We start from the raw sequence: 12,772 nt of genomic DNA on the forward strand, positions 1-12,772 counted from the left end.
TTGACACACTATACCTGACCAGTCAGGGGCATCAGCAGGTGGAGCTATACTGTCACTCCAACTGGGCCTGTTAAAATCCCAGCCTGGAAACTGGTCCAGATTTGATGACTTCTGCTTTATTTACCTTTAACAAAATGCAACAACAGACTCCTGCATGTCCAGAGAATCCATTTCTATTGCTTTTGGTCAATGCTTTTTGTGCAAATATAAAAGCTATGGGTGCAATTGGAGCATGTTTCATTTCACTCATTAGAAGGGAATATGTGCTGTAAACCCTCAAGTTTAAAGTAATTAACTGGATTTAGTGATTCTCACTTAAAGTTACACTGAATTCAACAACTTCCTCTTTTTGATTTTGTGAAAGTGTAGTGTCTTGCTGTAACCGAGTCCGGTTTATGGTTTTTAGTCACATAAGGAGCTGTAAATTACAGATTTATGAAAAAGCAAAAATAAGTCCGTGTTACGCCCCTATGGAGCAGGAATAGAGCAACATCCTCATCTCGGTTGGTGCTTTTCAGAGTTTTGGAGTCTCTCCATTGTCTAAAAACCTCCAGATGGCGTTTCTCTGCCGTGAGCAGAGAGAGAGAAAGCCTAGCACCGAACCCAGAGACATCTTCTGAATTTTATAAAAATTACTTTTTGATTCTAATTTTAAACTACGTTTTAAAACCAATTACTAAATAGAAGTCAATAGTATTAAGTGCCAGAAATGCATATTTTATGAGTTGCATCAAATATTAGACACCTAAAATAAATGTATATACAGTTGTGGCGGCACAGTGGAGCAGCAGGTAGTGTCTTTGTCACAGCTCCAGGGTCCTGGAGGTTGTGGGTTCGAGTCGGACCCACTGCCGCCCTGAACTAGATAAGGGTTACAGACAATGAATGTCACTTGTTGTTGGTTCATTTGTTCTATTTTTCTTCAACTTAACTCAGATCTGCTCTTATCTGGAAGACTACATGTAAATTCGCAATAGAGAACAATCAAGTAAGAACTTCTTGGAAGTGTTTGCCGCTGTTTGCATGAACCAAGTGAGCGACAGGTTTTTCTTATTTATTTTTCTTTATGTGTTTTTTTTCTCTGGTAACCATTTCCTGAGTTCCAAACCACTGCCTGTGTAGAGGGACAGCCCCTGAGATCTCACACACACACACACACACACACACCCATCCACCTATACCTACACAGACTTATAGCACTAACATCAATAACACTGCCAATGTATGCATGGATTTTATGAAGATTTTTTTCATGTGGACAAACTTTAAAAAGGTAAAACTTATTTCTGTTGGACCCAACATCTCACAACCCAAGGCCTTGACACTAACAATACACACATTTCTACACAGTTATCACCATTTTTAAAAGAGTGACAGTCACAGAAAAGAGTTAAATAGGTCAGTGTCTTCACTTACCCTCTACCATCAGCACTTTTCTCTTCACTCATCCATTCTGTCCATGTGGAGGTGTGTGGAGGTGTGTGGGTGTGTGGGTGTGGGTGGGGGATGCTAACGTTAAGGAAAGGAATAGTGGAGAGAACCTGGAAAGCCCCCTAAATTTGCGACATTCAGTTGTAATGGAAAACCAAGCTTGGCCCACCTTAAGAGGATGTACGCCAGGAAAGAAAATGTCCCACCAACACACCCCACAGAAAAGAATGGGCTCTTCCACAGGGGGAAACGCTACACATCACCTGAAAAAAAGAGAAACAGGAAGGGTGTGTTGGTGCTTGGTGCAAATTACACCTTTAATACACTAGAAAAGTCTGCATCTACACTAGCTGCGGTGTATTTGAGCACAGGAACACATCACCACACTAAGTTCATTTACACGTGTTATAATATTCAATCCAAGTTACTTTTATGAGATACACACACAATACAGTCATTGTCAAAAGCTGCAGGACACCATTTAATTTCAGTAACAAAATGGAAAATGACTAATTTGAACACCCCAGTGAGTAGTGGGTGAGGGGCGGTGTGAATTGTCTCAGAAATCGATGGCAGCGCTCAGATTTGCTTTATCTCTTTTGGTTTAAAAATGATCAACACAGAAAATTCAAAACTTTTGTTGCTCGTTACAGGCTCCAAAAGACTCTAATGTTCAGCGCTGAATGGGAACTGTTTCCTGTCGCACTGTCAGGTGGCGCTGTGCATTTAGGGTCTGGTCGAGCCTGTAATGAGTTTGTAATGAGTCTGTAAGAAACTTGTAATGAGTCAGTAACGAGTCTGTAATGAACAATAAACCTTTTTAAATTTCTGTGTTGATAATTTTGAACCACAAGAGATATTGCAAATCTGATCGCAGCAACCAATTTCTGGGACAATTCTGGTCTTCTCTGATCTGCTTCTCTTCCCATTTGAAAAACTCACCCTTGATCCAATATGGCGGCCATGTTCCGGACACAATCTAAAAGATAGGCCCCTCTCCCATTACTTTTTTGAATATTGATGTAAAACTGATGATAACTCATTCATTTGCCTAGATTTGATCTGTCAACCACAAAAAACCTTGTTAAATTATGTAAAACAATAAAATAGCATTATTATGGGTGTGCTTTGATGTTCAGGAAATTTCCACAGTGTTTTTTTTAAACCAGTTTCCTTCCCAAGGCCCATGAGCTGCCACTGAATCGCTCTGTCACTGTGTGGGTTTCCTCCGGGGGGGGGGGGGGGGGTTCCTTTCCTCTCAATCCAAAAACACATGTTGGTAGGTGATTGGCTGTGTAAAAGTGTCCACTGGTGTGTGTGAGTGTGTGTGTGTGAGATTGGGTTAATTGTCCACAGGTGTGAGTGTGTGTGAGTGTATAACATTGTCCACAGGTGTGAGTGTGTGGGAGCGTATGACATTGTCCACAGGTGTGAGTGTGTGTGAGTGTATAACATTGTCCACAGGTGTGAGTGTGTGGGGGCGTATAACATTGTCCACAGGTGTGAGAGTGTGTGAGTGTATGTTGCTCTGAGTTGTTAAGGTACTCCAGAGTGTGTTACTGCCTTGTGCCAAGTGATTCTGTGTAGGCTCTGGACTCTGAACAGGAAGAAGCAGTTACATAAGATGAATGAATGAATGAATGAATGAATGAATGGTGTGTACAAAGATAAATACTTGTCACAGGATGTATGTCGTACTGAATATAACATTTTTTTTGAGTGAAAATGTTCAAAAGCAGGTCATATTTGACTCATGATCTAATTCTGAAGTCCTTCATGAGCTAAACTACAGGGAAAGTACTAAACTGCAGCGCTGTGGCCTTCTGTGACCACAGTTTGACACCTGTGACCTAAATCTTGATGTAAACGCGAGTAGGTTGGCGTAAACACACACTTATGGAGACCCTCATTACTCAGCGTGGAAGAGGATGAAAAAGAGCAAGCTCACACTCGACAATATCAAACCCATTTTACTTTCAAAATACCTTTTAAGTTTCTACAATTACATCTGCGACTCTCCCCAGAAATCTCTAGACTCGCTACGGGAAGATTTCTCTCAGGAATTCTGAGTAGCCAGACTAATGAGCCGCTGATTCTGGGTCACAAACGTCTCTCCGACTCATCCAAGAGGGACTGAAAGGGTTCAGTCACTGCAGAGAACAGTTCCAGTTCCACAGCTCAGTACAGAGGAACCGTAGTCTCTAGCCAATGCTGGCCATTAAGCACGTTTCTTTAAGCTCATGTGCAGCTGCTTGAGTGCACCCCATGTTTCACTATGAGGGCATTGCTCTGCATACTTTGTTTGCCCTCTGTCACCTTGTTCTTCAAAGTCAGGACCCCCCCCAGGTACCAACACAGAGCATGTATTAGGCATTGGGTTTTGGATCGTTCTGTTGTGTGCTGCACTGGTCTTTTTTGATCCATTGATGATTTAGTCGGTGGACTCTCCTCAGTCCAGACACTGAGGGGTTTAAAAACTCCAGCAGCACTGCTGTGTCTGATCCACTCGCACCAGCACAACACACACTCACATTAATGTGAATGCTATATATTATATTATTTTTTGGTTTGCTGCTTGACATTTCTGAATATCTCATGTGTTATTAATAAGGAATAAGACACAAAGAGAGGCAGAAAAAGGCAATGTCCATCTCTCTCTCTCTCTCTCTCTCTTTCTTTCTCTCTCTCACTCACTCTCTCTCTCTCTCTCTCTCTCTCTGTGTATGTGTGTGTCCCACAGAAGCACAGAAGTATTGGCCTGAGTGTAGGATCGATAAAGGCTGTCGCTCTATTCCATGCTTTATCAACCATATGATCCATTAAAACCAGGCACTGGTTCACACACACACACACACACACACACACACACACACACACACACACACATACTTCCACCATTCCACACCAGGTGCCTGCACTGCATCCCTGAGGAGAGCATGGTATTCCAATACTGCTCAAAATCCACTGAGCCATATATTTTGGCCACAACACACACACTCACAGGTTTGTTTTTATACCTCGCCAGAACATGGGATTATACAGTACTCAGGAGACCCAAGATTAGATATGAGACATTTTGTCCAAACAATAAATATTCAAATATATAAAGAAGATGGGACTAATAAGAACCATGCAACTTGGAAAAGTAAAAGTAAGTCTTTGACATCCTCTAGTCTTCCACCAGTGACACAGGACACTGTCGGTGGACTGTCCTCAGTCTATTACTGACACTGAGGGGTTTAAAAACTCCAGCAACACTGCTGTGTCTGATCCACTCGCACCAGCACAACACACACTAACACACCACCACCAGGGGCAAAGGGGCAAAAGTATGCACAGTATAAATAGTAAGAGCACACAGTGATATATAAATATACAACATTTTAAAACACTTTAAAACACATACATTCATTCATTCATTATCTGTAACCGCTTATCCAGTTCAGGGTCACGGGGGGTCCAGAGCCTACCTGGAATCATTGGGCGCAAGGCAGGAATACACCCTGGAGGGGGCGCCAGTCCTTCACAGGTCAACACAGACACACACACACATTCACTCACACACCCACACTGGACCCACCGCAACCCTGAATTGGATAAGCGGTTACAGATAATGAATGAATGAATAATGTTAATGAGGGTGTCACAGTGGAGCAGCAGGTGGTGTCTCTGTCACAGTTCCAGGGTCCTGGAGGTTACGGGTTCGAGTCCCGCTCCGGGTGACCATCTGTGAGGAGTGTGGTGTGTTCTCTCTGTGTCTGCGTGGGTTTCCTCCAGGTGACCGTCTGTGAGGAGTGTGGTGTGTTCTCTCTGTGTCTGCATGGGTTTCCTCCGGGTGACTGTCTGTGAGGAGTGTGGTGTGTTCTCCCTGTGTCTGCGTGGGTTTCCTCCGGGTGACTGTCTGTGAAGAGTGTGGTGTGTTCTCCCTGTGTCTGTGTGGGTTTTCTCCGGGTGACTGTCTGTGAGGAGTGTGGTGTGTTCTCCCTGTGTCTGCGTGGGTTTCCTCCGGGTGACTGTCTGTGAGGAGTGTGGTGTGTTCTCCCTGTGTCTGCGTGGGTTTCCTCCGGGTGACTGTCTGTGAAGAGTGTGGTGTGTTCTCCCTGTGTCTGTGTGGGTTTTCTCCGGGTGACTGTCTGTGAGGAGTGTGGTGTGTTCTCCCTGTGTCTGCATGGGATCCCTCCGGGTGACTGTCTGTGAGGAGTGTGGTGTGTTCTCCCTGTGTATGCTTGGGTTTCCTCCGGGTGACTGTCTGTGAAGAGTGTGGTGTGTTCTCCCTGTGTCTGTGTGGGTTTTCTCCGGGTGACTGTCTGTGAGGTGTGTGGTGTGTTCTCCCTGTGTCTGCGTGGGTTTCCTCCGGGTGACTGTCTGTGAGGTGTGTGGTGTGTTCTCCCTGTGTCTGCATGGGATTCCTCCGGGTGACTGTCTGTGAGGAGTGTGGTGTGTTCTCTCTGTGTCTGTGTGGTTTTCCTCCGGGTGACTGTAACTGGATAAGGGTTACAGACAATGAATGAATGAATAATGTTAATGAAAACACTGCGTCCAAACTCTTAATGGGCCGTGTAAATGAATGGCTAATGTTTTTAGGGCAGGGTTGAGCTGGAAAGGTGAGAGTATGGTATCAGCAGCTTTTAATTTGAGCACTGGCAGCTTGTCAGAGAGCGTTTGGCACTGAGCTGGCTCTGCTGACTCCAGGGTCCTGCTCCACAGAGTCTGCCACTTTGGAACAGCCTTAGACACTGAGCTGAGCCAGCCATGCGGCAAAGAGGGGAAATCATATTTTACACCCCCCAACAAAGATACACACACACACACACTTTTCTGTTTTTTCTGGAAAGACAAGAACTCATTTTAACTCAGTTCCACTTTGAGAACCCTATTAGGATGTGAAGTAATCTGTTAGTCTTGGTTGTGTGGTGTCTGGTGCTGTGTAAATTAATGTATATCTACAATAAAACAGACAGGAGTGTGTCTAACCTAAAAACAGTTGTTTATGCATATCAGTCAAACACATGTAATCCCTACTCAGCTCGCTCTGAACCACAAATGAGCAGGTACTAAACAGAACCAGGTTCCAGGTATCACATTTGCCTAATGGAAAATCAAAAAAGCAGAGCAGAGCCAAGTAGGTACCAAAGCGCTAATAGTCCGCTGTGTAAGAGTTAAAAGTGCAATGTATTATCACTGTTGGGATTGTATAAACCCCAAACCACACCCTGGAAATTTAGCCTATGCTAATGTGTATATAAAGCCATGGGTGGTGGTGTATAGCCCCTGGCATATGGAGCAGGTCTGTGATGATGAGAGCGTGTGACTGCTGCTGGAATGTGGCACAGTGGGTTTGGGTGAGAGAGAGAGAGAGAGAGAGACAGAAACAGAAAGAGATGCCACGGGTGTGTGACCAGCAACGGTATGTGCTACGCTTGTGTGACGTGGGGGGCACGAGGAGACCCCGAGCTGCAGCTTAATCTGGCCCAGGACAAGAGGGGGAGCAGCTGGCCTCCCCAAACTGCTATTACTGTCTGTGCTTTCTAATATTAACCCCTCCCCCCTCCAGCTCTTCTCCTTTGCCAAGGCCTGTCCCTGCCCGAGGTGAGAACGTTATTTTTAGGGTCTTTTTTCCACTACTGCATCGGTACACTGGAAGAGCTTGGTCAGGGGGAGAGATGTGAGAGGGGGCTGCCTTATGAAACTGAGATGCGAGCTATGTAACCTACCTTCTGCCAAAAAACACTCCACACACCCCTGACACATGGCCGTAATAGAATCACACCCTTCCCTTGATTACAGACACACATGTATGATTGAAAATGGACTCTCTCAAGCTTAGGCTCTGATTAAAGCTGGTCAGGTGTCTGGCCATGGAGTTGTGTCCCTGGGACATAGTGAAACAGATCACCAGAACTACCTGTGAGCTAACATTTTCCTATCCGTACTTAAAAGATGCACAACGTTTTGTTTTTTTTTTACTGAAGGCACCGTGATCTCAACACTTGACCATAATAATAGTTACTTCTAGCTAAGAACATCTTTGTTATTGTGCTGTCAAATGGCAAGACGGTCCCTTAAACTGTGCCACATGAGAAGTTACCTCGTGCCCCTGGGCCACAGTAATCCATATCACCTCTGCTACCTACTACCACATTCCTACTACTATAAAAGATACACAAGCCTCCTGTATTGTTGGATGCACCTTTTTTTCCCATTTCCTGAGCAACAACACACACTGACACTGAGCATAGTTTTGTTGTGATATGATTCAGCGAGTCACGGAAGACAGGGATTTGTGCATCTGATAAAACATTGATTTGAGCCCACCCTGGAACCACCGGGCACAAGGCGGGAACATACACCGCAGGGCGACACACACACACACACACACACAAGCACACACAGCTGTGTGACAGAGCCACCGTGCAGCAACAAATAAAACATCTACAAATATTGGCATTTGTTATATGTCTTCATCTGATTTAAAGCCTTTTCAGAAAAGAAAAGAGTGAAGGAGAGACTGTTGTAGACTGGTACCCGGCCTTTGGTGGGAAAATGGCAGATGAACAGGGCACAGAGCCCCTAGCAATCAGAGCAGTAACTGACGGGCTCCAGTCTCTCCCAGTTGTCCCAGTTGTTCGCAATAATGTGGCTAGTGAGTTCTCTCGGTCTCTCTCTGTGTCTCTATGTATCTCTCTCTCTTTGTTTCTCTCATCCCCTCTTCTTTCTCTCTGTTTCTCTGATACACTCTCCCACTGTCTCTCTCTTTCTCATACTCCCTCCCTCTATCTCTCATACACTTTCTCTGTTTCTCTCATTCTGTGTCTCTCTCTGTTTCTCTCAATCTGTCTCTCTCTCCGTTTCTCTCATTCCCCTCCCCCACAGACGTGACAGTAGAAGTCCTCTAAGTGCTCTCTGGGGTGTTGGAGGCTGTGAGGGTTAGAGTGTGTGCGAGTGTGTGACTGTGTGTTTGAGGGTGTGTTTGTCATGGACCTCATATCAACCGTCATGATGTGAAGGGACTGGACGTAAGGGGCTGAGGGTGGCGTGATAGAGGGTGTCCCTGTCACGTCCCCCACACACACACATACACACACACACACATACACACACACACACACACACACACACACACACACACACACACACTGTTCCAATATCTGTACTTCCTCTGTCCACTATCCGTCTAAAGTACAGTTCACTAGACCCTCCCCTGGATCTGTTCCCACTCTTTAACCTTTACATGTCTGAGAGATATAAATGTTCTGCTTAAATCCCTCTTTTAACAACGTAGTGAGTTACACGTCATTCCTCGAAGTGTGTTAAAGCTGAGAGAAGGAACAATATCAAGCTCGAGTTTCAGTCCAGGTCTAAATACATACACACATGTTTCTGTCCATCCTTCAGCAGTAAGAAGATATTTCAGCACCTGAACGTGTTGAGTGTAGTGAGTCTGAAATGTAGAGAGTTAAACATATTTTATGTAAATACCATATTTATATTTAGTACAATTTACAATAGTCCATTTTAGAACAGACTCTGTACTGACAGCTCACAGTCTGCAGACATTCTCTTCATTACAACGTCAAACCATCACCAAAACAATTATACAATTATAAAGCGGATAGTTCCGGTCCTAAAGTCTGATCGGCTGAGCCGCGTTCGAAGCCGTTGTAAAATACACGACATACGCACTCCTTTCACCTCCTCACAACATCTGAATTCTATATTAATGCTCCACTGTTTGAAGAAATTGGTGAAAGAACGGTTTTTACAAACGCTACTCACATGTGATTTATAAACCGAACACGGAAGTCCTCATGTTCTCACACGTTCTCATGTTGCTTAGCAACAGTGCTTGCTGTTAACAGACTACACTGTGCGGCGGAAGAATACTTTATTGTGAAAGTTTGTTTGTGACTAAATACGTTTATGAATTAAACATTTGTGTATTTTATTGTATTTTATGTTTACCTCTGTTTTATAAAAGCAATAAGCCTCTGCAGACGTCGCATTGTGCCAAAAAAAACCTTCCCCGTGATAAATCCACAGTGGCTTATTGCTTCAGTATATTGTTAATTAATACAAATCATAATTAAATAACAGTTTTGTTAATACAAACGTGGAATAAATTAAAACTTTAGGATCCTTTAGAATCTTTAGAATAATCAGTCAATCTTGGATTACCTGGTCCACATATGTGTCAACAAATACAAATAAATAAAGAAAAGAAAAGAAAAGCCTGGGTTGTTTTTTTAAACAGTCAGCAACTAATTTGAACTAAAACACAAAATACAAAGACATTTTAGACAATTACATGGTTTGTTTTTGTTTGTGGAAACATTTTGGTGAAGGCCCTTTCCTGTTCTACATTCACTGGGCCCCTGTGCACAAATCAAGGCTCTTGACGACAGAATTTGATAGGTTTGATGAAGATGAGCTCCACTGGCATTGGACACTTTTGGGATAAACTGGCACAACTATGGCATCTCCTCCAGCACAGTGCCTCAGCTCACACACTTTCTTTTGACTTTTCAAATATAGTTTTCTCCTGAGCCTAAGACTTTTGCCCAGAAATGTATAAATTATATTTGGTTTCAGATTATTTTGGCCGGGGGAGAGTGAGAGGAGATGTCTGAGGTGCAGCAGAACTAAACTGTGATGTTGTCCTGACTGCACATGAATAATTGAATGTGCCTGAAAATGACAAGCTTGCAGATTTTTCACACTGAAATTTGTTTATTTTAATGATTGATGACTTGGAGGTGGAAGAGGGCTGGACGAGTATTGTGTGTGTGTGTGTGTGTGTGTGTGTTTGTTTATTGTGTGTAAACACACAAAAGCTGTAAATAATATTATATATGGTTCTTTTACTTTTTTCCCTAATTCTTACCCTGTATTTCTAACACTGGACTTTTCAAAAAAATGTATACAATATGTTACTGCATGCAAATCTAAGCCTCTTTTTCCATTTCATTCCATTTGTAGTTTTGTAGTACATTTATTCTGAAGAGTTCAAATCATTATTAAAACACATGGAGAACCTGGACTCCTAATAACAAAGACCCCATCAAAATAATATCAGATAAACAGTACTTTCAGCTTCGAGAAAAATCAAGCTCCACTCTAGTTTCAGATCTGAAGGAATCCACTGGTGCTTCTGTCCATTCTACCATAGAGAGACCTCAGCACTGTGGGTCTGAAAGTATGTGTAAGTGCCATTACTGAGAAAAGGACACATAACAAAACAAAACATAACAAAAGCAGGCAAACAAAGAAATTGCTGGTGCTCCAAATACGACAGAGGCGTCGTCCCAGAGCCCAGACGTTTACATCACTGAAGTGGTAGGGATTATGTGGATTGTGAGAATAGAAAATTCAATCTGAAACTCTCTCTCTCTCTCTCTCTCTCTCTCTCTCTCTCTCTCTCTCACACACACACACACACACACATTTTAAGGTGTTTTATGTGTAATGTATAATTATATTTCAAACTCTCCTGCTCTTTTGTCATTTTTATGGCAACAGTTTTGTAGAAAAATTTTTTAAAAAGTATTAATTCACTAATTTCAAGATCATTAACATCAAAATCACCATCTTTAAATCCTCTAAACCCAAACTCACACAAACTGTTCGATAAAGTATAAAACATTATCCCCAAGACCAGAACAAATGGATGCACATGCTTCTGCTGCACTTTTTCCTGATGGAACTCATAACGAATGCAGTGATGAATACATTCTTCTCACTAGGTCTAGATCAGCTGGAAGATTTGTGGAAATTTATATTACAATTATGTGCTACACATAAAAGAGAACAGACTCTGAACATTGAAGAGCAGAAAAAGTTGTGTTAATGTTCACCGTGACATTTCCTCACAGCGTAGAGAGCAGATGATGATTTCAAACGATGACAAACGATATAAGAACAAGCAGATAAAATAAAATAAGACTACACTGATACAGATTTAAAAATAGTTTAAATATCTGTTTATTAATTAGGTTGTTCACACCTTAAAGATCATTAATAATCATTTGTAACACAGAGATAGAAAGGGCAACAGTGACAGAAAACTTAGTAAAGAATGAACTCAGACCTGAGGTTTGTCACATGTTAATGTTAATGCACACACCACACTATCATCAGCGTCTACAGTGACAATCTGACGGTGGTCCAGTCAGTAAATCTGGTGGTTAAAGAGTTAAACTCATTAACAAGTATATGCCGTGTATATTTTTCTAAGACAGTGTAAGGTCACTATTTTGCAAGATCTGAGGTGTAACTCTAGATGGATTAGGGTTCACTATTTGGCAAACACCCGATCACTGTTAGCCTTTCTCTCTGTGTGATACAAATTATTGTTACACTTATATAGCGCCTTTCTAGACACCCAAGGACGCTTTACAATCTACACTGCTCAGAACACTCAATTCACACACACTGGCGATTATTGATTAAATGATTATTATTTTTGTGTGTGTGTGTGTGTGTGTGTGTGTGTGTTTACAACCTAATTAATAACCATTAACAAACAGATTGTAAACCAGTTATAAACCTTTATATGTGTAGTCTTAGTCTAAAGTGGTACTGGTTTGGTTTTGACAGAAATTAGATGAACATTGTTCGTAAGATGCTCAGCAACCTTAAACTACCACATGTGAGTAGCTGACTGGCTGTATGTGTGTGTGTGTGTGTCCATGTATAATTGAGCTGTTGGGAGTACAAGGTACAGTGGAGATTATTACATATTAATAAATCCACAGTTTAGAGTCGGTCCGTGATTTGCTCCTCTGGGGAAGGGCAAGAAAAGATGCCTCAACTAAAGCAGAATAATGAGCTTCCTCCCTCCGCCCCTAAAACAGTCAGATTTATTCACACATTAAATAAATTAGGGTCACTTACTGACATTTTCACTGCAGCCCTCCTGGCTTGCTTTATTTTGTGAGTGTTCAGGGCAGCCTTGCTCCCGCTCCTACACCAGTCAGCCTAAACATTAAAACCGCCTGCTTGTTTACACACTCAGCTTCCATTTTATCTGCTCCTCTGATCCTTCTACAACCACAGACTGTAGTGCATCTGTTGATCTGCATACTTTACTAAGTTCATACTCTCCTTAACAGGACCCCCACGGAGCAGGTGTGATGTGGTGGTGGATCATTCTCAGTGCTGCAGTGACACTGACGTGGTGGTGGTGTGTTAGTGTGTGTTGTGCTGGTGCGAGTGGATCAGACACAGCAGTGCTGCTGGAGTTTTTAAACACTTCTGAGAGCCAAAAATATCCAGCCAACAGAGAGTGAGTGTGTTAACAGGTTTGGTCCCCAAAACGTGATATATACCTGGTGAACACACAAGC

General features: G+C 42.7%; 1 long non-coding RNA gene across 1 annotated transcript in view; it reads right to left on the bottom strand.

Annotated features, from left to right (window-relative positions):
- Nucleotides 1-1,356: 1,356 nt before the first annotated feature.
- The window catches only part of LOC136710921 (uncharacterized), a 77,561-nt gene continuing 66,145 nt past the window's right edge, over nt 1,357-12,772 (bottom strand). Inside the window, exon 4 of the long non-coding RNA XR_010804683.1 lies at nt 1,357-1,694. This is a non-coding gene — a long non-coding RNA (uncharacterized lncRNA). The remainder of the gene's footprint in view (nt 1,695-12,772) is intronic.

The sequence above is a fragment of the Hoplias malabaricus genome, chromosome 1 (assembly GCF_029633855.1).
Source record: "Hoplias malabaricus isolate fHopMal1 chromosome 1, fHopMal1.hap1, whole genome shotgun sequence".
Taxonomy (NCBI): domain Eukaryota; kingdom Metazoa; phylum Chordata; class Actinopteri; order Characiformes; family Erythrinidae; genus Hoplias; species Hoplias malabaricus.